The sequence below is a fragment of the Bos grunniens genome, chromosome X (genome assembly GCF_055505025.1).
Source record: "Bos grunniens cultivar Pamir isolate PY7600 chromosome X, Bosgru_T2T1.0, whole genome shotgun sequence".
NCBI classification, from domain to species: Eukaryota; Metazoa; Chordata; class Mammalia; order Artiodactyla; family Bovidae; genus Bos; species Bos grunniens.
This window is the reverse complement of record NC_141194.1, coordinates 86,042,205-86,067,789: the sequence shown is the minus strand read 5'-3', so window position 1 is coordinate 86,067,789 and position 25,585 is coordinate 86,042,205. Positions and strand designations below refer to the sequence as shown.

The following is a 25,585-nucleotide window of genomic DNA, read 5'->3' as shown; positions in this document are numbered from 1 at the left end:
GTGTCCGACTCTGTGCGACCCCATAGATGGCAGCCCAACAGGCTCTCCCATCCCTGGGATTCTCCAGGCAAGAATACTGGAGTGGGTTGCCATTTCCTTCTCCAATGCATGAAAGTGAAAAGTGAAAGTGAAGTCGATCAGTCGTGTCCCACTCTTAGCGACCTCATGGACTGTAGCCTACCAGGCTCCTCCATCCATGGGATTCTCCAGGCAAGAGATCTGACTGGAGTGGGGCACCATTGCCTTCTTCACCAATCTTCCCTATTGATAGGTATTTGGGATTTTCTAATTTCTCATCATTAGAAACAGCAATAAACACCCTTAACAATATATTTATGCCAGCCCTTCTATAGGATACATTTCTAGAAGAATTGTTAAGTCAAACTGCTAGGTTAACTGCACCTTATACCATTTATGAATTTATCTTAATCACTTCAGTTCAGTTGCTCAGCCGTGTCCAACTCTTTGTGACCCCATGAATCACAGCATGCCAGGCCTCCCTGTCCATCACCATCTCCCAGAGTTCACTCAAACTCATGCCCATCGAGTCGGTGATGCCATCCAGCCATCTCATCCTCTGTCGTCCCCTTTTCCTCCTGCCCACAATCCCTCCCAGCATCAGAGTCTTTTCCAATGAATCAACTCTTCACATGAGGTGGCCTAAGTACTGGAGTTTCAGCTTTAGCATCATTCCTTCCAAAGAACACCCAGGGCTGATCTCCTTTAGAATGGACTGGTTGGATCTCCTTGCAGTCCAAGGGACTCTCAAGAGTCTTCTCCAACACCACAATTCAAAAGCATCAATTCTTTGGCGCTCAGCTTTCTTCACAGTCCAACTCTCGCATCCATACACGACCACTGGAAAAACCATAGCCTTGACTAGATGGACCTCTGTTGGCAAAGTAATGCCTCTGCTTTTCAATATGCTATCTAGGTTGGTCATAACTTTTTTTCCAAGGAGTAAGCGTCTTTTAATTTCATGGCTTAAGTCACCATCTGCAGTGATTTTGGAGCCCCAAAAAATAAAGTCTGACACTGTTTCCACTGTTTGCCCATCTATTTCCCATGTCGTGATGGGACCAGATGCCATGATCTTAGTTTTCTGAATGTTGAGCTTTAAGCCAACTTTTTCACTCTCCACTTTCACTTTCAGCAAGAGGCTCTTTAGTTCCTCTTCACCTTATGCCATAAAGGTGGTGTCATCTGCATGTCTGAGGTTATTGATATTTAGTAAACATAAATAGAAGGTCATATAGGGCAAGGATTGTGTCTTATTATCTCTGCATCTATTTTGGCTTGAAAGAGCATTAAAAATCTGTTGGAATGGATAAAGGAAACTAACAGCTGTCAGAGAATACAGCTGGTTTAAGTCATTTTTTTTCTTCACATTTAATATCAGCTTTCACTTCATTAGTAACTATTTTTAAGACAGTATTTTTTTACACTATCAACTTCAGCAGATATTTTGGAAAAGTACTTATAACAAAAAACTACCATTATATTTTAGAACAATGATACAATGATAATCAATTTTAACCAAAGAGAAAATCCTTTGTTTTACTCGTTAGAAATTATTCTTTTCAGTGCTAGAACAATATATAAATTGCATATCCATGACAACAATGAATATTTCTTTACGTAGTTAGATCTGCAGTATTCTGCGGTAAATTCTTTGTTTCATTTTCTCAGTTTTGAAGCAATGTTTATTTATACTCTACCCATTGTCTTTACCCAAGCTCAAAGACAGAGTCCAGTTTGAACATTAAGAGAAATACTTCAACTATAGTTAAGAATTCTGTTACCACCCATTTTCTTACATAACTTTTGCCCTTATAATTAGTATGGTAAATTATATGAATTATATACACACACAGTTTCATCATTAGCATGGCTTTATATATATACATGCACACATACAATCTGCATATCACACACATATGTAAATTATGTGTATGTATAAAAATGACAAGTATCTACCTACAATATAAGTACCAGACCTCACCTGGGACAGGAAGATAAACTATACACATATAAATACCATTCCTTACCTACAAAGTTATAGACTTCCAGAGCTAAAATAGGCTTTAAAATGAAAGTTTGCTGCTGTTGCTAAGTCGATTCAGTCATGTCTGACTCTGTGTGACCCATACCCGGCAGCCCACCAGGCCCCTCTCTCCCTGGGATTCTCCAGGCAAGAATACTGGAGTGGGTTGCCATTTCCTTCTCCAATGCATGCATGCATGCTAAGTCACTTCAGTCATGTCCGACTCTGTGACCCTATGGACAGCAGCCCTCCAGGCTCCTCTGTCCACAGGATTCTCCAGGCAAGAATACTGGAGTGGGTTGCCATTTCCTTCTCCCTAAAATGAGAGTAATTAGTCTCTAAAAAGAAACTCTCTTCCCTCCCCTTCCAAATGATCACAGGAGCTAAGAGAGGATCTATTTTCTAGAACATAAGGAAAGCCTCTTATATGCTTTCCTATACAGATAATGTAAGAATTTCTTTCTAATCAGTGTTGATTAGTTTTACTCTTAAGATGAAATGTGAGAATATTAGAAAGCAAAAAATTACACTATTTCTAACCTTTTGGTTACCTAGGATGAAATTAACAGTATCAAGACAGAAAGGCACATTCTCTTTAAATGCTCTCAGTAGAACAACTGCATTTAAATAAGAAATTTTTAAAGTCACATATATCAAGAATCCTATTTGTAAGATCCACCTAAGATATAGCTTGATTATTAGGAGGCAATCACTGGGGTAGAACTGTTTTAATAGCTGAAAATTGCTGCTGCTGCTGCTAAGTCGCTTCAGTCGTGTCCAACTCTGTGCGACCCCATAGATGGCAGCCCACCAGGCTTCGCTGTCCCTGGGATTCTCCAGGCAAGAACACTGGAGTGGGTTGCCATTTCCTTCTCCAATGCATGAAAGTGAAAAGTGAAAGTGAAGTTGCTCAGTGGTGTTGGACTTGCAGCAACCCCAGGGACTGCAGCCCACCAGGCTCCTCCGTCCATGGGATTTTTCCAGGCAAGAGTACTGGAGTGGGGTGCCATTGCCTACTCGGCTCAGGAGCAACAATCTCCCAATAGTGATTTAAAAGAGTGTTTTGAACAAATTGATTGCATAATATCAAACATTGGACTTACCACATCTCTTCCTTCCAAGTTTACTCAAGCCGTGTGTTGATACATGGGTAATTCTGAATTTACAAGGCCTTTATTAAAATACTGAAGAACTGAACAATGCCTGAAAGAAGTATTTGTTACTTCAAGAGATCTTGACCAGAAAGTACTGCTGTGTAACAATCAAAACTTTCCAAAAGCTTGGGTAATTTTTGCCAGAAGTTACATTTTGTTTTTAAAGACATGACTCAATAAATAAACACACAGAGAGCACCAAGGTAATGAACAATAAGTACTCATGAAGCAATCATTTTAGGAGAAAAACATTAGCATTTTCTTCTACATTAAAGATGAGGTTGATAAGCCACTGAGAAAAGAAAATATATTTTTAGAAATACAGACTCTTAGAGCTAAAATATGGCCTGTTTTGATGACTGGGGCCACCAGTTCCTGGCGGTACTACTGTTCATAATATTGCAAGCACCACTTTCATTTCTGCCAGGAATAATTTTTATTTGCTGAAAAAAAAAATGCACTGGAGTTCCGTCGAAAGTAGTGCCAATTAAGAATAAAGAAATTGTTCAGTGTTGCCAAATGTATACAGAAAGGCACTTTATATCCCATTGACGGAAGTATAAATTGGTATAAGTTTTATAGAAAGTAATTTGGCAATAGGCATTCAGAAGCTTTAAGTCATACATATCTCATGACTGAGTAATTTCACTCTCTACTTCTAGGACTAGCCTAAGGAAAGAGAAATGCACATGCACAAAAAAACATAGACAATAGTCACTGCTGTGATATAAATAACAGAAAACTAGAAACAACAGCAAATATCCAAAAGGAGACTGGTAAAACAATGATGTATCTTCATGATTTAACACTACAGTCATCAAACGCAGTATTGTCAAAGATTTTTAAGGATATGAAAAAACAGTCAAGATATTAATAAGTGAAATTGGTTTAAGACAAAACTTAACCAAATATATGCAGGCTACCAGCTGAAATATTCATCTCTGGATTGTAGAATTACAGGTGATTTTTAGTTTTGTCCTATTTTTTCCTACATTTTCTAAAACTGCTGCAGTGAACATATTACTTTTCTCATTCAATACATAAGTAAAAAAAAAATAGCACCAGTGTCAATTAATCCTAGTGTGTGTCTATGTTTATATGTGGGTATTGATAAGTGACAATGAACATGGCCCATAAGGTATTTGGCCCTACTGACATGGTAAAGTGATGCTATTTTGCTGACATAACTGCATTGTAGAGAGAAGATTAGATACTTCAGTTTTTAAACTAGACTCAAAGTAAAAGAAACTTCTTTTGCTCGTGTAATATGATCTATAAAGCAAAATAAAATCAGTGGGTTTTTTTCTTGCTGTAACTACACTGTAGCCTACCAGGCTCCTCTGTCCACAGGATTTCCCAGGCAAGAATACTGGAGTTGGAGTAGCCATTCCCTTCTCCAGGGGATCTTCCTGACCCAGGGATTGAACCCAGGTCTCCCCCACTACAGACAGATTCTTTACCATCTGAGCCACAAGAGAAGCCCACTGGCAAGTGAATAGACAATATCAAAAAGCCAGATAATCACAAGGGGTTCTGTACAGATAGAAATATCAATAATTTCCTTAATGCCCACAGTTCCACCCACTTATCCTATTAAAACAAACAGGAACTCAAATGCCAGGTGACACTGCCAAAAGATTTAAGAGGTATGAGAAGAGTCATACTGGCATTCTTCTGCCCCACAAAGAAAATACTTTTCAGCTAGCCCAAGTATATTAATACTAATATATTATTAATATTAATATAATATTAATATCAATCAGCCCCCTAATGGGAATTGAGGCCTGCCTGCCCCCAGGTGAGCATCACAGGCAAAAGGCAGCAAATGAGTATCCTTTCTTTGCTTTCCACATGGTGATGGGAGGGATGATACAGGCAGGGGATTTCAGAACTAAACTCTCCATCAGTACCCACTTGTTTACAACCTGAACTCTGGGACCAGTGGCTCAGAATATTAGAAGATCTCATCTTACCTAAGACTGTCTTACTTCAGACATTCCAATCAACTGTGATATCAGGTTATTAATATGTACTAGCTGACTTCAAAAAGCTGTAGGAGGCAGAAAGGGTTGAATCATTTCTTTCCCTCAAAGTTTTCATTTCAAAATGTTTCGGGCAACAGTAAAGTATCATTAAGTAATCTCATTTCCTGTAAAGGCCCACACAGCTCCAACTGTGTCCTGCAATAACCTCGACAGGGCCTAGTGGCACTGAGTTCACAATGCTCAAAATGATAAAAGGCACACAGCAGCTACGCATAACATCCCACTGCAATATACAATTTACTTGAAAATTAATGTTTTTAACTTACTTGAAAATTAATGTTTTTACTCCAAAGTTAAGGGAAAGTAGTCTGTGGCTGCTGGTTAACTCAATTGAGTTGAGCCAGTGCTTCTGAAGCTAAGCTCACAAATTTGAGCCCTGTGTGAACTGGTGAAGAATCTGCCTTCAATGCAAGAGATGAGGGTTCGAACCCTGGGTCAGGAGATCCCCTGGAGAAAAGAAATGGCAACCCACTCCAGGATTCTAGCCTGGAAAATTCCATGGACACTGGAACCTGGTGGGCTCCATGGGATCACAAAGAGTTGGACACAACTGAGTGACCAAGCTCACATGCACATGAATTGGTGAAAAAAAAAGGCAATCACATTTCTCAGCTTGCTAATGTATATTCCCTGGTTGTCATGTGTTGTCCCAGATTCTTACCAGAATTCTTATCAGAGTCATCCCCCACGCCCAACCTTTTTCCTTTTTTGGGAGAGGCAACCCTAGTGATGACCCAGTAATAACCCTAACTCTGGTCCCACAGAGAACAAGATAAGAATATATGGCTACACCAGCAGAAGCCAACCTCCACAACTGGAAAGTACTAAGTACTGACTGAATCCACAGTTATATACAAATGGGCAAGTAAATGAAATAATCAGCTTTGTGCCATTAAACACACACATGACTTTTTATTCCAAGTGTTTCAACAATATCAAATTATGATAACTTTAAATATTTTATCTACAACCAAATATTTATAATCCCACTTCTAAAATCTGTTTTAGATTTTAATTGGTAATTTCTAACTGAAGTCAATTCCTCATCTTACAAAGCATACACTTGTATATTAAGTACATAAAGGATAAATTAGATCCATTTTAAGAAAATACCTCCACAAATAGGTTTTTAACTTATGACTTTTAAAGACTATAATCCTATTTAAGAAGTTGTGTTTACCCTTTCACTAAATTAACCTAAATCAAATAGGTTAATTTGGCAATTAACCTATTGCCAAACCAACTTTGTGCTTAGGCAGTCATGTCCAACTCTTTGCAACCCCACGGACTGAGCAAACAAAAATTCTAACTTTGCAGGGAATACAAATCTGATACTCATTTCTGAAAAATACAACCGATTATAACTTGCCATCTAAGATTTTCTGGAAAATACAGGTTAGCAACCATAGAGCTGCATATTGAATGAGGTATTTGATTCCCAGTGATAAAAGACTAAAGCAAACAGGAGACATTCCAGGCTAACCCAGATGTTGTAAGCTTAAGGAATTTTTCACCTATTTATAAGCTTCAGTTCTTGGAAGAGGCTGTATCCAGTACAGCCTAATATTCAGCTTACTAAGAACGATTTTATTTAATTAGGCCCATCAGAAAAAAAAAAAAAAAAAGACCACAGATGAAAAGGATAAGGTGCTATGCTCCATCAAAGGCTAAAGGGAGGGGGACAGTGAAGCTCCAGCACACACAACACACCACCCTGATGAGGGTAACTGTGAACCAACGTGCTGGAGCCAGCCGGCCTAGATCCAGTTCCTGGTGGTGCCACTTACTAGAGTTGAGTGACCTCGGGCAAGTTATGTACCCTCTGTGCCTCATTTGCCACAACCCTGAAATGGAGGGAATAATACTCCTACTTTCTGGGACTGCTGTGAAGCTGAAATGAGCTGATCTCACAGCTCCAGCCATCATGAACTTCTTTTAGGTTCTCAAAAGCACCAAGCTTAATCTCTCACCTCTGCATCTAGCACATGCTTTTCTCTTTGCCAAGAACATTCTCTTCTCCCTTTTCTTGGCTTCCTTTAGGTCTTAGTTTAAATGACACTTCTAAAAAGCCTTCCTTGACCTCCCCACTTTATGTCAGGTGCCTCTGCTGTTTGTCCTCCCAGTGCTCATATAGCACAACACCTAAACGTGTTCAAGTTTCTGTTCCCCAGCTGGGCTATAAGCTCTTTAAAGACAGAAGTCATGTCTGTCCCCATCATTGCCATAATTCCGAGAACCCAGCACAGTACAGGTACACAGTAGATGCTTACGAAACAGTTCTGGACTGAAATAACAAGTCATGCTAAAGAGGAAGGAGACCAAAGAACGAATTCCCACTTAAATCTTTCACTCTAGGCAGAAATGTATGCCTCTTCATATCTGAGATGTATAAGAATACTTCCTCTCATCTATTGAGAAGTTTGAAATTAAACATGAGACATGCCACATTCCGGTAGAATACAAATTTTATAGCCATTCTGGGTAGGAATAATGATTTCACAAGCAGAGAAAGTAACAGTCTGTTCAGTATGTTTACATCTATGATTTCATGTCTCATATTCCAAAGCCTTTACTGCTATAAGTATATCGCAGCAAAATTATATGGTTAGGGTACCACTCCGATTTTCATCAGCTGGGCTAAATGAAATCCGTTAGTGCAATTGGCACAGATGGAGAGAAGCAAAGGAAGGTGAGACCATGAACACAGAAAAACAGGAAAGAAAAAAGAGTGAAAGTAGTATTAAGAGCAGAGAAGGCAATAGCAAGCCACTCCAGTACTCTTGCCTGGAGAATCCCAGGGACGGGGGGAGCCTGGTGGGCTGCCGTCTATGGGGTCGCACAGAGTCGACACGACTGAAGCAAATTGGCAGCAGCAGCAGCCGTATTAAGAGCAACATCAGCTGCTAGTCTACAAGGAACCACTGGGTGGCGCCAGTGCCCCTGGCTTTCCAATACAGGTATGGAACCAGGAGGCAGAGCCATCAATTAGCCTGCATCTCCCAGAGCTTAGGTTAAATGCTCACAAGTTTATTTTCAGCATACTGATGGACAGATGCAATTCACCAGATTTCAAGTTCTCTGCATGTATCATTAACACAGGCATAGGTTTTAAGGATGTTTGTTTATCAGAGACACCTAGAAGGTGGTTTGTCAACATTTTTACCTGGTGAAATTTTTCATAGCTTATCATTCTAAATGCAGAGAATCTCAGAGTGAGATGCCAGGGATTCTGAGTGGAGTGATAAGGAAGGAAAGGGATCAGAATGACTTAGAAAGCTATTTTAAAAACTATTAGGTGGTATTATCCCACATTTTAAAATAAACTTTCATGAATTGATTTTGGCAGTTTTTCTTTAGTCCCTCTTAAACCACTTTTAGTAGAAATAAAGAATATACTTTGTCTTAGTAAATAAACATGATCTTTATTGGAAATTTTTCAAAATACAAATACAGATTTTTTTAAAAACTAAAAAAAAAAACTATTAAGTTGAGCCAAATAAAATTGCTGATAGTCAAAAAACTGTTACATATCCCCCAAAATAGCAATTTCAAACAGTTCAACCAAATACACACCTATTTAGAATCAGTGGTTTAGTGAGTCACTGTTACTGATAAGAGTGTCCTATCTCTCAGGTTTGTTGGGGAAAAAAGGTTGAGAATACATGCATAGTTTCTCTTTAATCATGAAGAGTTAATTGAACAAACAAATGGAAACAAAATAACTAAAGATAGGGAATTTGCTGGCTGTCCAGTGGTTAGGACTCGGTGCTTTCACTGCTGAGGATGTGTTCAATCCCTGGCTGGGGAACTAAGATTCTGCAAGCCACATAGCATGACCAAAACAAACAAACAAACAAACAAACAACACCCTCAGGATAAGGAATAGATTAAACTATATTAAAAAACAGCAAACATGGGAACATGTTCACCAAAAAAGTAAATGCTATATTAAGTGTAAAAAGCAATTACAAAACAGTATATAAAACACATTTTGTGTTTTGTTGCTGTTGTTCAGTCACTCAGTCGTGTCTGACTTTTCGATCCCGTGAACTGTAGCATGCCAGGTTTCCATGTTCTTCACTATCTCCTGGAGTTTGCTCAAACTCATGGCCATGGAGTCGGGGAAGCCATCCAGCCATCTTGTCCTCTGTCATCCCCTTCTCCTCCTGCCCTCAATCTTTTCCAGCATCAGGGTCTTTTCTAAGACCCAGTGTTTTAGGGGCATTCAAAATGTTTGGGGACATATGGAAGGATATATACTAAAAGCCTCAATAGATGTCTCTGGGTAGGGGGTTAGCCTTACTTTGTTTTGTCTTTTTATCCATACATGTTTCTAAAATAAACATGTATAACAATTTTAGATCCTGGAACAGGAAGAAAAATAAAGACTTTGGCAGAAAAACTAGGGAAATCCAAACAAATTCTATACTGTAGAGTACTGTGCCACTGTCTGTTATGTAAAATGTTAACCTTAGGGGAAGTTGGGGGAAAGACATCCAGAACATCAGAACTATCTTCACAAATTCATTGTAAATCTAACATTATTCCAACATGAAATACTTTTTTTAAAAAATAAGCCATGTATTAAGATCACGCCTTTTAAACCTAGAAGAAAAAATCCATTTGGTTAAAAAGATTCCTACATTTAAAGAATAATATTGTGGAATCCAACTTCTTTCATAGATAGAAGCTTTGAAGAAGGTATGCCTTCTAGCATGACAACCAAAAGCTATAAAGACTTAACGACATATGCATTGCCTTTCATAATATGAAAGTGAAGTTACCCTATTAGGCAAAGACTCACTGAAGCTGGAAATAAATGGCTGAGTCTCTATTTTCTTTGATTTTGTAATCATCATTGCTGAAGACCAACCACCATAAGAACATTTGAGGGAAGGAATTAAAAGTAAGTACAGCCAGTAACAACCTTTAATTCAAAAAATGTATTTACTTTTTGTCTGCACTGGATCTTCATTGCTGCACTTGGGCTTTCTCTAGTTACAGTGAGTGGGGACTACTCTCTAGTCGCGGTGCACACTTACTGCTGTGGCCTCTCTTGTTGCGGAGCACGGACTACAGCCTCTGGGCCCATAGGCTTCTGCAGTTGTGGCTCAAAGGCTCTAGATCGCAGGCTCAGTAGTTGTTGCGCACCAGCTTAGTTACCCTGTGGCATGTGGGATCTTCTCAGACCAGAAACCGAACCCATGTCTCCTGCATTGGCAGGCAGATTCTCAATCACTGGACCACCAGGGAAGTCCCAACCCTCTTCTTTTGTAATATTTTTAGTTGTAGTACTTCTAGTTGTCAAATTGCAGGCAGCTACAGGTACATGAACATGCATTCATTCATGAAAAATCCAGTGAACATTTACTATGCCCTCTCCTTCTGGAGCTTAGTGTTCAATAGATAACATTTTAAGAGGACCTAAGACTAGGCACTTCCCTCGTGGTCCAGTGGTTAAGAATCTGCCTTCCAATGCAGAGGGTGCAGGTTCAATCTCTGATCCAGGAGCTAAGAGCTGCATGCTCTGTGGCCAAAAAACCACAACATAAAACAGAAGCAATATTGTAATAAATCCAATAAAGACTTTTAAAATGATCCACATCAGAGAAATCTTTAAAAACTTTTTTTAAAAAGAGGCCATGAGACTAACACAGAGAGTAGACATACACCTGTAACAGGAAAGGAGGGTCACCCATGAGTCAACCCTCAACCCTATATGCCCAATCAGATGATCATCTTACCTTTTATTAATAAAAAGCTAATAATAATAGCTACCCTCTAGAATTATCCAGTTATACCTGTTACTGCTTAGGGACCAGCTGGCTTGCTCAAAATGTATTTTTTTTTAATCTTTAAATATTGGAGCAAGAAGAATTATGCAAAGACAAAGGATGAAAGTGAGGTTCTGAAAAGAAATAAAGGAAAGGAAAATGCAGAGCTGAAGTACACAAACAGAAAACTAAAAGGTTTTGATCAATTTCATCTGCAGACTGCTACCCAGCTGTTACAAACAGGTTACAGCTTTCTGGTTATACTACTACTCTGGCAAGTGTAAAATTTGGAATAGGTTAGTTCCATTGCAAAACACACCCAACTGAGGTTTTGTTACCTGGAAGTTTCATTAGTTGAGTATTGAAAATGCATCAGTAAGGTATGTCTGCAGATGAGACCCAAAACAAAAATTTCAAAAAACAGATTTAAAAAGAAGCACCAGTGTACTAAGAACTCCCAAGCAGAGGAGAAGTCTTTCCCATCTCAATGGAACACTACTTAAGGAAGGGCTATTATGTGTCCCCATAAAAGGGTCAGCCAAGAAACTTGCTGCAATTTCAACAGTGTTGATATTTACTACTAGTAGAAATCACCCATTTATCTCTAAAGCAATTAATTTCTGCTGTATCTATAATGTAATCTGCCTTTAAGACATCCCTTTGCAGTTATTTCTGTGAATTGTTAAGCAAAAATGTATCATCTTTAATTAAGTTATAATTCAATCCTCCTACAAACATCTGCAAACAATACGAGGAGCAGTAAAAGCAGTTTGCTTTCTCATGTACTGCATGGGGCAATACACTGCTTACTCTTCTTCAAAAGCAAAACTAAGGTCAACACAGAGGCGGTTCTGAAAACAAACGTTCTCCGTTAAGCACACATGTTGAGGTCTGATGGTTGCGTGATGGTGACAGGCCAGATTTTTAAAGAATAAGAAAAGATATTATCAAAATGCTTCCAGCACCTCAATTTGATGGTTTCCAGGGCTGCTATGCCTGAAAATAGAAGAGAAAGGTACTGAGGTTTGGCACCTGGTGCCAAGCCCACCTAGACAACATCCTGATCTTTCATCAGCAATGGGGCAGTGCTGGTAAAAAAAAAAGAAAAAAAAATTTTTTTAAGGTCAGGCAATAGCAAGACATGGCCCCAGACCCAACCAAGTACCAAACTCAAAACAAATTCTAAAAGTTTAGATCATTCCACAGAACAATTTTATGTAACTCAAATATGTAACTGTGAGGCTTTGAGACATTATTGATTTTCTTTCATGCAGCAGATAGAGGTAAGCAGTAGAGGCAACAAATCTAAGAATAGATTTTCCATCCTAAACAGATTCCTAATCACTCCTCTCAAAGCAGAAGAAACATTTCTCATGATCTCATGACAAAATGTTATGACATCTAGAAGAGACCAGACAAATAAAATGACCTTAGTGTCAAAATAGCTAGAAACGATGCAAGAGTGAAGAAATCTAGTCTAGGTTGAAAAGTAATTCTTTCAACCAGAATTAGCTGCATCAAAATGAGTTTCGTGCATTTCATCAAAGTCATTAAAATAACATATATGTGTTTCATAACAACAATCCCATATTTGAAGAAGACAAATAGAATTTTGACTCAATTTTGCAGATTTCCATTGAGGACTATGATATCATCAGATTAAACACTGCAAGGCTTCTCAATATTTTCTTAGTTTAGGGATTCAATAGGCTACAACTGGTTTCTAAAATATGTCTTTAAATTACAAACTGGAGTTGAGATTCCTAGTTTTCAAAACTCAAGGTACGTTCTGGCTAGAGACTGTATGCTCACAGCCACCTCCCACTCCTTTGGTCATGCCCTAGTATAGCATCCACCTCCTCTTTCCTGTGGGCAATGCCCTAAGCAACCCGACCCTTCAGTCAAAGGCAGAGAGGGCGGTGGACAACAGTCTTCATCAGTTGAGGACAATTAGAAGCAAGATTAATAGGAAGCACTTCCTCCTTGTGTTTTTTAGTCATGTCCAACTTTTGTGACCCCATGGACTGTAGCCTGCCAGGCTCCTCTATCCATGGGATTTCCCAGGCAAGAATACTGGAGTGAGTTGCCATGCCCTCCTCCAGGGGATATTCCCAACCCAGCAGTTGAACTGGAGTCTCTTGCATTGGCAGGCAGATTCTTTACCACTGGGCCACCAGGGAAACACGCTTCCTCCCTAAGAAGTTAAAAAAAAAAAAAAAAAAAACACCCTACAATCTTTAAGGGTTAGGGGTTTTATGAGAAAAAGATCAGTGGTCTGAAAGTTGAGTTAGGAACAACTCCACCATTTCACCACATGTATATCATTGCAATCATACGCCAATCACTCCACACAAACATTTCATATAACCAAAGAACAATGGCTCAAATGCAGGGTACTGCTGACATAGGACAGAGATTAGGTAACTATCTGAGCACTGGAATATTCTTCTCCCAAGAGCCAGGTAGAACAGTCTTCTTTTGCAGACTCCTTATACTTACAGTGACTGCAAACAGACCCTACTGAGCTAGGATTCAAGTCAGCCAGCAGGACTAGTGCACGTGTCTTTACAACTGCAGTGAACAATTTGTACTTCTGGGGTTGAGAATCATCATCCCTGATTCAATTCTACTCAGTCCTGAAAGAAAGACTGGAATAGTGAGGTTGGGGAACTCCATTTCAAAACAAGAATAAAAAACAGAGAATGGAGATTCACCAGGGAGGTTTCCATTTTGCACTTGTCTTTTCTAAAGTTACTTGTAAAGAAGTAAATTATTTGGGGGGGGGATACTTCCTAAAGAAAGCTACTCCCTTATTAACAGTTTAATTCTCAATGATCTCCTGGTGATTAAGAGAATATTAAAATTAATGTACATAAGGGCATAAATTAAAAACTTGCTTCTACATAAAAATCCTGGCCTTTACACTTGACACTAAAAACCAAATCGAAGGAAAGGGATCCCAAAATTTCTGGTGGAAAATCTGAGTTGTATAATATCCTTCCAAGTTCAGTCATTTTGCTTAAAAATGTATAACATGTAAATATATTTGAATGAATATGCTAATACTGACATTTCTTTCTACTGAGGGAAATAAACACTACACATTTTCCCATCTGCAGGTCGCTATAATTCACCAAACAGTGAGCCTGAACCCTGCCTTTTCTAGTTTCCAGAGTATGTAAACCACTTTCTTCACAGATATTCTAACCTACTTCTGTAAGGAAATGCACAGAGAAATCCCAAATATTTTACTAAAGGCTTTAAACCATTCTAGACTAACCTGCAACTGACCAAATCCCGAAGGTTTCTGTGGTTCCAAGTATAAGAATACCATTATCCCGGCCTGCTTTTCTCTTTTCTACTCTATTTGTCTGAAACACATTCATCTGACAGTTATTTATGGCTAGTTCTGCTCAGTTCCACCCCTGAGTCAAGTTACGGTTTTTCAACTATTCTTTGAAGCTACTTCTCAACTTAGCATCTTCAGCAGTCATGGAGAACAGAGCACCTTTTACTTGGATGCATCCCATGAGATACTAGTGCTAGTTGTGTCTTCTCTTCTGTTTCCAAAGCCATAACTGAACTTTAAGCTCATTCAACCAAGTTCCTGTTTCCTGTCTGTGGGAAGTTTTCAGCTTTCAGTTTATTTGAAAAGCAGAAATGACTAATATATTCTGAGAAAAACGAATGATCACCATTTCATAGGGAGCAGCTCTGCCCATTTTTGCAGACCTTTTTTTTTTTATGACATCACCTGGGTACCCCCAGGGGAGTGGTCCTCCAAAACTCTGTCATTTCTTTTTTTAACAGTATTAGAATGCTTCAGGCACATGTTGAAGGTAATAAACAGAATACCTAAGAGAAAACAGGTATTTCACCATGCCTTCCACTGCCTTAACTTCCTAACAATCACTAGAAGCCCCCATAAATGTTTCAAATACCTCTGTTAAAAGTCTCATCTCACACACACCTGTCATTACTCAAGTGAGAAGTGGGAAAACTCTATTCTGCGTGCATGCTTAGTGGCTCAGTTGTGTCTGACTCTGCGACCCCATGGACTGTCGCTGCCAGGCTCCTCTGTCCATGGGATTTTTAGTCCCCTATAAAATCTTCAAACTTCACAGTGCCTATGAAAAAAAAAATCCTCTTGCTGCAAAATCAATTCTAGAAAGGCCTTGGAGAATGGGGTGCTATTTCAATCACCATAACGAAAATATGAGCAGCTACACTGGGCCATCACATTAACACCACTGTCTACAAGGTAGAATATTCTTTTGTTAAATACTCTATTGAATTCATCATAAAGTATTTTCACCTCTAAATCCCACAGTATAAACTCAGAAGTGGTTATAATGAGCCTATGGCAGATGTGCTTAATAAATGCTTCTCGATGACATATGAGCAGAATACATACTATACAAATCAAACTTGGTCCTGCAACACATTTCTCGTAATGTTCAATTTTACTGTAGACTGAGATACCATAGACAAAGATTCATGTTGCCACAGACACCCAGATTTTCTTTACTTTTATAAGCTGCAAAAGAACACAACTACGCCCACACATTCACCAAAAATTCGTCAGAGCGGTTGGTTTTTCTTTGAACCAAAATAACTGTTCAAGCTCAGTTTTAAAACCTTCATTAAAACCAAACCCCACCCCAAAAGATCCCTAATGACCTTTTAATATACTGTACTTATATATCATTACTAGTAACTACAACTTAAACAACATGCATAAATTCAAAACAGAACTGAACTGGTTTAACATTGAGAATTTTTTCATTCCTTGGTTATTTACTTTTGGTGGCCATGACTTTGCTTGAAGATTATAGTTTGTCCCAGAAATCAGTTATTTTAAGTGGAACACTATGTTTACCTGGCACGTGGTTGTTCTTTTTCCCACTAGTATGTCTTTTTCACTTATTCACAGTTATTGATCATGAAAGATGCTCACTGTATAGAGTCCAGTTAAAGGAAGCAAGTTACAAATCAGCATGTACACTAAGAACCCTTCTTTTGTAGAAAGAAGATACATATGTTTGCACACGTGCGTGTGTGTGTGCATGCAAGTGTCCATACATGTATGTACACAAACATGTGCCCAGAAGTTGACAATAGATCTCCCTGGGTATGGCATTATGGCGCTTTTATTCTTTTTTTATACTTATATTTTCAGTGCAGAACATTCAGAAAATACAAATAGTTTTAAAAATAATGTTCTTCCTTTGTTAAAGTACTAAGTACTCTCTAAATACAAGGCATTCACCCCATTTCTAGCACAATGTTACTGTATAAAGCACAGTGAAGAAACTGCATTGTAAATATCCTTCAATGTGTAATGTTGCATATGAAGAATCTGTAAAATTACTATCAAAAGGGTAATCATATATTAAAATGCATTATAGACAGTCTTAGCAGAGAATCGCCGCGGTTTCCTGCTTCAACAGTGCTTGAACGGAACCCGGCGGTGGGGTTCCGTTCAAGCACCCTGGCCGGCCGGCCACTCAGAGCCAGCCCTCGTCACCACTTGACAGCACCCTCCGACGGGCCCAAGGTCCCCGCCAATTGCTCCAGCGCCGCTCGGCCGTCGCCGCCACCACCACCACCACTGCCCGTTTTCAGCCGCCCACCATGACGACTGCATCCCCCTCGCAGATGCGCCAGAACTACCACCAGGACTCGGAGGCCACCATCAACCGCCAGATCAACCTGGAGCTCTACGCCTCCTATGTCTACCTGTCCATGTCGTACTATTTTGACCGTGATGATGTGGCTTTGAAGAACTTTGCCAAATACTTTCTTCACCAATCTCATGAGGAGAGGGAACATGCTGAGAGACTGATGAAGCTGCAGAACCAGCGAGGTGGCCGAATCTTCCTTCAGGATATCAAGAAATCAGACCGTGATGACTGGGAGAATGGGCTGACTGCAATGGAATGTGCGCTGTGCTTGGAAAGAAGTGTGAATCAGTCACTACTGGAACTGCACAAACTGGCCACTGAAAAAAAATGATCCCCATCTGTGTGATTTCATTGAGACTCATTACCTGAATGAGCAGGTGGAAGCCATCAAAGAATTGGGTGACCACATAACCAACCTGCGCAAGATGGGGGGCCCTGGATCTGGCATGGCAGAGTACCTCTTTGACAAGCACACCCTGGGACACAGTGAGAGCTAAGCCTCAGGCTGGTTTCCCACAGCCACAGGGGTGACTTCCCTGGTCAGCAAGGCAGTGCATGCATATTTGGGTTACCTTCATCTTTTCTATAAGTTGTAACAAAACATCTACTTAAGTTCTTTCTTTAGTACCATTCCTTCAAATAAAGTAATTTGGTACCCCCCCCAAAATAAATAAAAATAAAATGCATTATAGAATTGTATAGGGTAAAAAGTATAAGTATCTCTATAATGCCTTCCTCTAACACCACTCCCTTTTGCCCTAGAGATAACCATGCATGGTGCCTATCAGTCACACCTCTTTGTATTATCCATATGCATGGCAAGGTTTTGTCTTTTTTAGATAGGTGGATTCATGGTATATGGAGTGTTATATAATTCCCTCCATCCTTTAACAACATATTTTGGAACTCCCATGTCCATTTATATAGGTCTAAGGGATTTCTTTCCTTTAATAGCTTCATATTATTCCACAGAACAACATGTTATTATTTAAGTCATTCCCCTTCTGATGGACATTTAGCTTGCTGCCAAGTTTTCACTGTTACCAAGGTTCATTGCTTTGAAATCTTGTATTTATTTTTATACAAATGTGCAGATATTTACCAAGAATAGCTTTCTACAGAATTACTGGGTCAAAAATATATGCACATTTAAAAATGAGAGGATTTTGGCACTCTATCAAAAAGCTACACAATTCACACTCTCATTAAAGTGTATGACAGTGCCCATTCCTTTCTAAAAGTGGATATTACAGTTTTTGCCAATGTATTTGGTAAAAAAATGATTTTCATTTCCCTAATTACTAGAGTGAATTTGAGCATCTTTTCTTTTTGAATCATTATTTCAATTTCTTTTCTTTTTTTGTAAAGGCCAATTCACAACCCTCTGCCACTTTTTCTAACAGGTACCTTTTATTTATTGATCTGGAGGAGCTCTTTACATAGCATAGATATTATATAGTAGAAACCTTTTAACCTAATTTTATTTGGAACACAATTAGCTAATTTAAAAAGTCAACTAAGGTGGACAATCATAAAAAAAATATGCTCATGACAAACATTTCATTTTATCTTCATTTTATCAGTGGTAAATGTACACTCATTCATCAAGTTTTTGATAAACGGCCAGAAGGCCAAAACCTTTCTTTAACTCCAGGCCCACTGACTGTAAATAAATTTAAACTGAATTCTTAGATAATGCAGAACTTCAAAGAACTTAAAAGATACCTGTAAGGAACTATTAGTGGAGAACACTTCAGATTTATATATATATTTTATACAAATCTTTTATCATTGTCTTACACACACCTAATTATACACTTACAACTTGCTTTCATCAACTCATTTCATAATATACCATTTGTTTTGTTACAATAAACCTATCCCCCAACTTCAACTATCATCTGTATTTGCTGAATTTTATTTCTTTCACATCTCTATGCACTCTGCACCTCAACTCCTATATAATTTGAAGCAAATCCCAGACATCATATCATTTAATATGTAAATTTTCAGTAAGAACTTCAATTCCTCACTACTCAGATTGTATCGAGTTATATGAAAATAAATTTTATATTTACAAAAACAAGAACAAGCACAGTAATTCATAATAAAATAATTCATATTTTTAATTTAATTATTTTAATTCATAATAATTCAGTAATAAAAGCATCTGTTGTATTGGTGGGTTCACAAGCCTGGCGTACCAGATACCAAGTGTTCAGTTCATAGTGTGTTTTACAAAACAAACGAATAGCATTTAATATGGTGGGTCAGTTAAGTGGAAGTCAGTAAAAGCTCCCATGGCATATATAGAAATTATTTTCCTGCAGCCTGTCATATGACTTTTCAACTTTGTTATGGTGTGTTGTGCTTTCCAGAAGTTTTTAAAACATATACATATATTTTTCAAAAATACATCTTTAACTTATTTTGGAGTATGATGTGAGGCAGGGACCCATCTCTTTCCAAATATACAGTGAAACAGTCCAAACTCAGTTTCCATTTTCAACCTTACTTGTAGGTGGGGCATTCAAAAGAACTAAAGTATGAACTTCTAACTTACAAAAGGAAGCTGTGCACACAAAATAATAAACCAACAGTCTTAAGTTCAGCTTGACAGGCTCAAACTACTATGTATTTAAAGATCGCAGTAACTTTGGGAGGAGGAGCAACAGAACTGCCATACCTGGCTGTCATTACCACTCTGGCACACAACAGAATCTCCAAAGGATATGGCGACTAGATAGGCCTCCTTCTGAATCTCACCAGTTACCAAACTTGCAAACTGACATTCACACTGAAAGAGCCCACACTTGACAAAAACAACAAAATCAATTTTTCCAACTCTCCATCCATTCCTTAATGCTGCCCCTAGGATCAGTGCCTTTGGACACAATAAAGAAAATGAATACACTCTTCCAAACCACAATTTCCACATGGAAATATACCTAAGAGGTACTAAAAGTCAAGGTAACATTTGTTAAATTTCTTTTAAAGCATAGAGACTCAATAATTTATTATAAGGTTGCTTTATCTCTGGGCAAACTTTTTGTGTAAAGGACCAGAGAGTAAATTGACTTTCAGGGCCGTTAAGTTCTCTGTTTCAACTCTAACACTGTATTTTGAATGCAGCCAAACAACACATAAATGAATGGATGTGCCTGTATTCCAACAGAAACGTATTTACAAAAACAGGTGGTGGGCAGGATTTCGTCACAAGCAGTACTTTACCCACCACTGTCTCACACCAATGATTGATCTCTTCCAACTAGGAATCCACTATCTTGGCTATAAATTTATTGAGCAAATATTGTGACACTGAAGGGACAATTAATAATTTAAGTGCCCCCTTACAGAAATGAATACTCTTAAAAATCAATCACGAAGCTTTTCCTTAAGTTCTTCTCAAACATGAGCACATATATTTTTCAAAATAACACTTGTAAGCTACCTTAAAACTAATGCTTATTTTCAAAGATAATTAAAATGAACATTAAATAGCTACTATAAAAGAAAAACATACAGTCTAGACAGACAAATTCAACATTCGATTCATTATTCTGAGCAGAACAAGCCTACTAAATCTATCATCATATTCACAACTTCACTACTCAAAATGCAGAAGCAGACTTTCAAAGTACATTTAAATGAGAACTCAAATTTTTTTCTTTGGATTACTTACCAGAAATGTTGATTAGAAACTACACAGTTTTGCCAAAATATTTTAAAATTAGAAAGTGAAACCAAAAATCTCCTTGGCATATGACACATATACTTAATTTTAAAATATTAATTTTAATGTTACGGTGACTGCCTGGTAATATAGAAATTATAGTTTTAAGGCACAAAAGGATGGCAGCCATTTTCATCCAGTGAGAATATGTATAAGTATGGATTCACACTCTAAGCCATCAAGGTCACTTGTTTGAAGAATACATCTGAGCTCCAGGAATGCTCAAAGAAAAAAACATGTTCACACTGCTCACAGAAATACTGGATGTTATATAGAACAGCAAGGAATAAAATTAAATAACAAAGGTACATAAGATTCCTTCACACTATCCGTAAGAGGGAAAACTGACAAACTGGACCTCATCAAAATTAAAGACTTTTATTCTGTGAAACTTGCCTATGAAGAGGACAAAAACGCAAGCTGCAGGCTGGGAGAAGATATTTGCAAACCACGTGGCCAACAAAGCACTAGTATTGAGAATTATATAAAGAACTCTCAGAACAGTAAAAAAAAAAAAAAAAAAAAGTCCAACTAGAGAATGGAGAAAAGACATGAACATACATTTCACTGATGAAAATACAGAGAGAGCAGATAAGCACATGAAAAGATGTCCAACATCATAGCCATTAGGGAAATGCAAATTAAAACTATGACAAGATATCACTGTATATATATATATATATATATAGGAATGGCTAAAAATAAAAAATAGTAACAACTCCAAGTGCTGGCAAAGATGAGAACCATTCATGCATTGCTGAGGGAATATAAAATAGCACAGTCACTCTGGAAAGCAGTTCGGCAGTTCCTTATGAGACTAAACACCAATACAAGCATCAATTGCACTCTTGGGCAATTATCCTAGAGAAATGAAAATTTACATTCATACAAAAACCAGTACATAACTGTTCATAGGAGCTTTATTCATAACGGGTTACAAAGTACAAGAAAGAACCAGATATCCTTCAATGGGTGAATGATTAAACTATAATACATCCACAGCGTGGAATACGACTCAAGAATGAAAAGAACTATTGATACAAGATATATTCCCTGCAAGAATCTCCACACAATTACACTGAGTGAAAAAACACCAATCAGGCAAAGAAAACACATTAGGGGTTGCCAGGGGCTCAGGGAGGGAGTGAGATGGCTATAAAAGGACATCAGAGACCTTTGGGGTGATGGAACTGTTCTGTTTCTTGACTGTGGTGGTGGTTACATGTGCTAACACTGCACAGAGACAAACTGTTGTTGTTTAGTCGCTAAGTTATACCCAACTCTTTTGCAACCCCATGGACTGTAGCTGGCCAGGCTCCTCTGTCCATGGGATTTTCCAGGGAAGAATACTGGAGGGGGTTGCTATCTCCTTCTCTAGAGGATCTTCCTGACCCGGGGATCAAACCCATGTCTCCTGCATTGGCAGGTGGATTCTTTACCACTATATATTGCCTATAGAGAAGCCCACAGAACTAAGTACACACACGCAAGTGAGTGCATGTAAAACTGGAGATCTTTGCATCAGGTGGATGGATTGTACCTGCTTTGATCTCCTTGTGATATTATGCTACAGTTATGCCAGATGTTACCACTAAGAAAATTACAGGGTATTGTTTTTTACAATTGTATGAGAATGTATAATTATCTTAAACAGCTAAAAGAGAAACAAATGAAAGGAATATATAAAACCAGTCAACGGCAGGAGTGAAAAAAACAAATCTTTCATTTTTGCTAAAGTCTCAGTAATTGAAAGTCAACGAATGGAAAGAAAAAAAAAAGGAACACCAAGAAGAGAGTCTACAGGCTACAATCAACACAATTATCTCCTCCTCCCCTGTGGAGCCTTAACTTCCCCAGGATTTTATGTCCCTGATTTGACTGTTGTTAATAAAAATAAACTGGCACACAAAACTATCTCTCCACAACCCTCACCACCATCGCCTCCATCCTGGACTATAAAATTAAACTTTGGAGGCAAAGGATTGTCTTCTCGACCATCATACCCTAGAGGCCTATGGCACAAAATAAATGACAGATGGAGGAATGAGATAAGTTGAAAGAAGGAACAAATGAATGAATGAATGAGATGCTTGCATATTCTTTTCAAGTTGCCTAGCCAATTACAGTTACAAGGCAGTCTGTATACATTCCCATACACATTTCTTAAAAGCCTTGAACCTTTAAAGAAAAATAAAGTGTGGTATGCACACCCTTCACTTGCAAGCAGAAGTGAACAATACCTGACTTTTGTAGACTATATATAGTCTACAATATAGTCCCAATATATAGTCCCAATAGTCCCAATATATAGACTTTCACATAGAGTAATTCATTTGATATGGATGAATTAAGAATTATGGATATATAGATTGGAACTAGTATAAGCAGATCTTTGAGAAAAATGTTCTAAATAACTAAGGACTTAACTAATGATTTACGGCACAGCCTTAATGCAAACTGTGATAGATATGTATTGTCAAATTAGGGGACTTATGCAGATTATTGGAGAAGGCAATGGCAACCCACTCCAGTACTCTTGCCTGGAGAATCCCATGGACGGAGGAGCCTGGTGGGCTGCAGTCCATGGGGTCGCTAAGAGTCGGACACGCCTGAGCATCTTCACTTTCACTTTTCACTTTCATGCACTGGAGAAGGAAATGGCAACCCACTCCAATGTTCTTGCCTGGAGAATCCCAGGGACGGTGGAGCCTGGTGGGCTGCCATCTATGGGGTCTCACAGAGTCGGACATGACTGAAGCGACGTAGCAGCAGCAGCAGCAGCATGCAGATTATTCTGACAACATCAAGACCCTTTTACAGATGCAAAAATGAAGTGAGGTAAAGTGACTTGTTCAAGGTTATACATTTAGCTACCACTGGAACTGCACGTCAGCCTCTCCAGAGTCCCAATTCATTTCTCTTCCCACGGAATTGGGCAAGCCTCTTCTTTCTCCACCCATCCTGCCCCTACCCAAAACACTCAAAAATGTTCTTCTGAATCACTTATTTTTAAAATCAGTGCTTTAGGGGGAAAAATTGAATTTATTCAAGATGTTTATTGTTGCATTACACCTTCTGTGGATTTTTAGGTGTCAAATTACTTCTATCAGAACAATAAGGTATTTTATTCTATGTTGGGAGAAGAATAACAGCTCAGTGTTTCATCCTCTGCCAAAATGGCAGAAAGGGTGTTAATTCTTACAGGAGTTTTAGGTGTTTCACACTTCTTTTCAATCTAAAAGATGAGCTATTTTATAATTCAAGGAAGAGGCCTCACACTATGCAAATCTTAATTGATACACTCATTGACAGTACAGACATTGGATATCTCCCTACAAACTTATGCATCAAGAGCAATTAAAAGGATTTGTTATAATATAAAAGATATAAGTAATATAAACTAATATAAGTACTTATAAGTAATATAAAACCTAATGTGACAAGCAACTACTGGGAAACGTGGATTTCATCAGGTTAAATCTCCCTTACGCTGCAACACGTTACAATACTAAGCATGAATTCACAGGTCTTAAAATCAAAATACTAGAAGGAACCTTCGTTCAACACCCTCAATTTTGTAAATGAGCTAACTGAGGCGTTGATTAAACCATTAACCAATAGAGCAGACTGCTTACTTTTTCAGAGGGACTTATTTAAATGCCATTTCGCCGTTGTTTCTTAGAGCGATGATTGATTCTTTTAACGTGAAAAGAGCGATTAGAGCAAAGTCATTTCAAGAGGGTGGAAAAAAATGCCTTTGAAAGAGGAGATGCTGGAGTGAAGAGGAGAAATGACGTCTTATTTAAAATATGTAACCCCTTAATGGTGGTTAGGCAGTGAATCATATTCTCCTCGATTTTTCTCTGTGCTATAGACATCGACCACAGTTCTTTCTGTAGGGCACTTGAATGAGAGGAAGAGGAAGTGAATAAAGCTGATGCTAAATATACAGCACCCACGGAGGGCAGGGATGTAGATAGGTAGGACAGGAAAAAATAAGAGCATGCTTCTGCTAGAAACTAGTCATTTTCTAACCTACCTAAAGATAGGAAGCTAAGAGGATATCGGAAGCAAGGGCATCCTTCAAATTCGAAGGGCGGATGCTTCTAGAGCCAGAAAGAGTCCCAAGCTCTCAGATATAGAGCGACTCGAAACGGACAAAATGGAGTTGAGGTCCGGGGGCGTCCTAAAGGTCGTTTGGAGGTCTGGCGAGTCCCTGGTGTGCTCACTGGGGAAAGGTCATGGCAAAGCCTAGCACCCCGATCAGGAAGAGCTTTTGGCCCTCGAGGAGGCGGTGAGTGGCATGAAGAGGCAGACCAGGGTCTCGAAGACCCCACACCTCAGCAATGGAGATGATGCCGGCATCTCGGGAAATCTTCCCAGCCCCGGAGGAGGCGGGCGGGTAAATCGCCCAGGCTCTAGAAGAAAGCGAACGGATTTCGGGAACAGGAACGTCCCCCCCCACACCCCGCCCCACGTCCTCTGGGCTCAGGTGTGGGACGGTGGCGCGGCCAGAGCGGGGGGCCTGGGACATAGCAACGGGGTAGAGGTGCCGGGGCCGGAGCCTCTCCGATTACGGCTACTTACCCGAGGCGCTGCCTGTGGCGTGTTCGCAGCCGGCGGGGACTCGGCACTCCAGAAGCCGGCGGAAAGGAGCCGCGTGCCCGCTAGCGCTGGGATGAGGAGGGGCGCGCCGCGGACGCCGGAGAAAAAGCCGCAGCAGCGCGCGCGCACCCGGAGGGCCAACGGAGGCGGGGCGAGGCGCAGCGCCGCGCGGGCCCGGAAAAGACGCGCCCGGAGGGGCGGGCGGAGCGGGGGCGCGCGGTGGTGTGGCACAGCCGGCCGAATCGCGGGCGACGGCCCGCTCAGCCCACCCACGCTCCCGCCTCCGCTCACCCCGACGTCAGCCGAAAAGGAGGGGCGGCGAGGGCCGTTAGAACGCGGGGGGCGGGGGGAAGTGCGGGGGAACCGAGTTGGTTAACGGCTCCTCGCTGGCTTGCCTTAGGGTCCAGCTCCCGCACCCGCCGCCTGGTGATGGAGCTTGTTTTGGGGAGGTTCCGGCGCTTATCTGATTTCCGCGAGCTACCCCATGGGCCCACGCCCGTACCTGCGCTCGCTTTCCCAGAACTCCACCCTAGAATGAAAGTTCCC

At 39.6% G+C, this 25,585-nt stretch overlaps 1 protein-coding gene and 1 pseudogene across 5 annotated transcripts in view; one reads left to right on the top strand and one right to left on the bottom strand.

Moving 5' to 3' along the window:
• The window catches only part of ACSL4 (acyl-CoA synthetase long chain family member 4), a 77,595-nt gene extending 52,403 nt beyond the window's left edge, over window positions 1-25,192 (bottom strand). For all 4 annotated transcript variants that reach the window (XM_086386637.1, XM_086386638.1, XM_086386639.1 and 1 more), the window contains exon 1: window positions 25,022-25,192. The gene's annotated coding sequence lies outside the window, so the exon portion shown is untranslated. The remainder of the gene's footprint in view (window positions 1-25,021) is intronic.
• Window positions 15,801-17,383, top strand: LOC147340813 (ferritin heavy chain pseudogene; annotated as a pseudogene). Its single transcript, XR_015158452.1, has one exon. The product of XR_015158452.1 is annotated as a ferritin heavy chain pseudogene (transcript).
• Window positions 25,193-25,585: the final 393 nt, after the last annotated feature.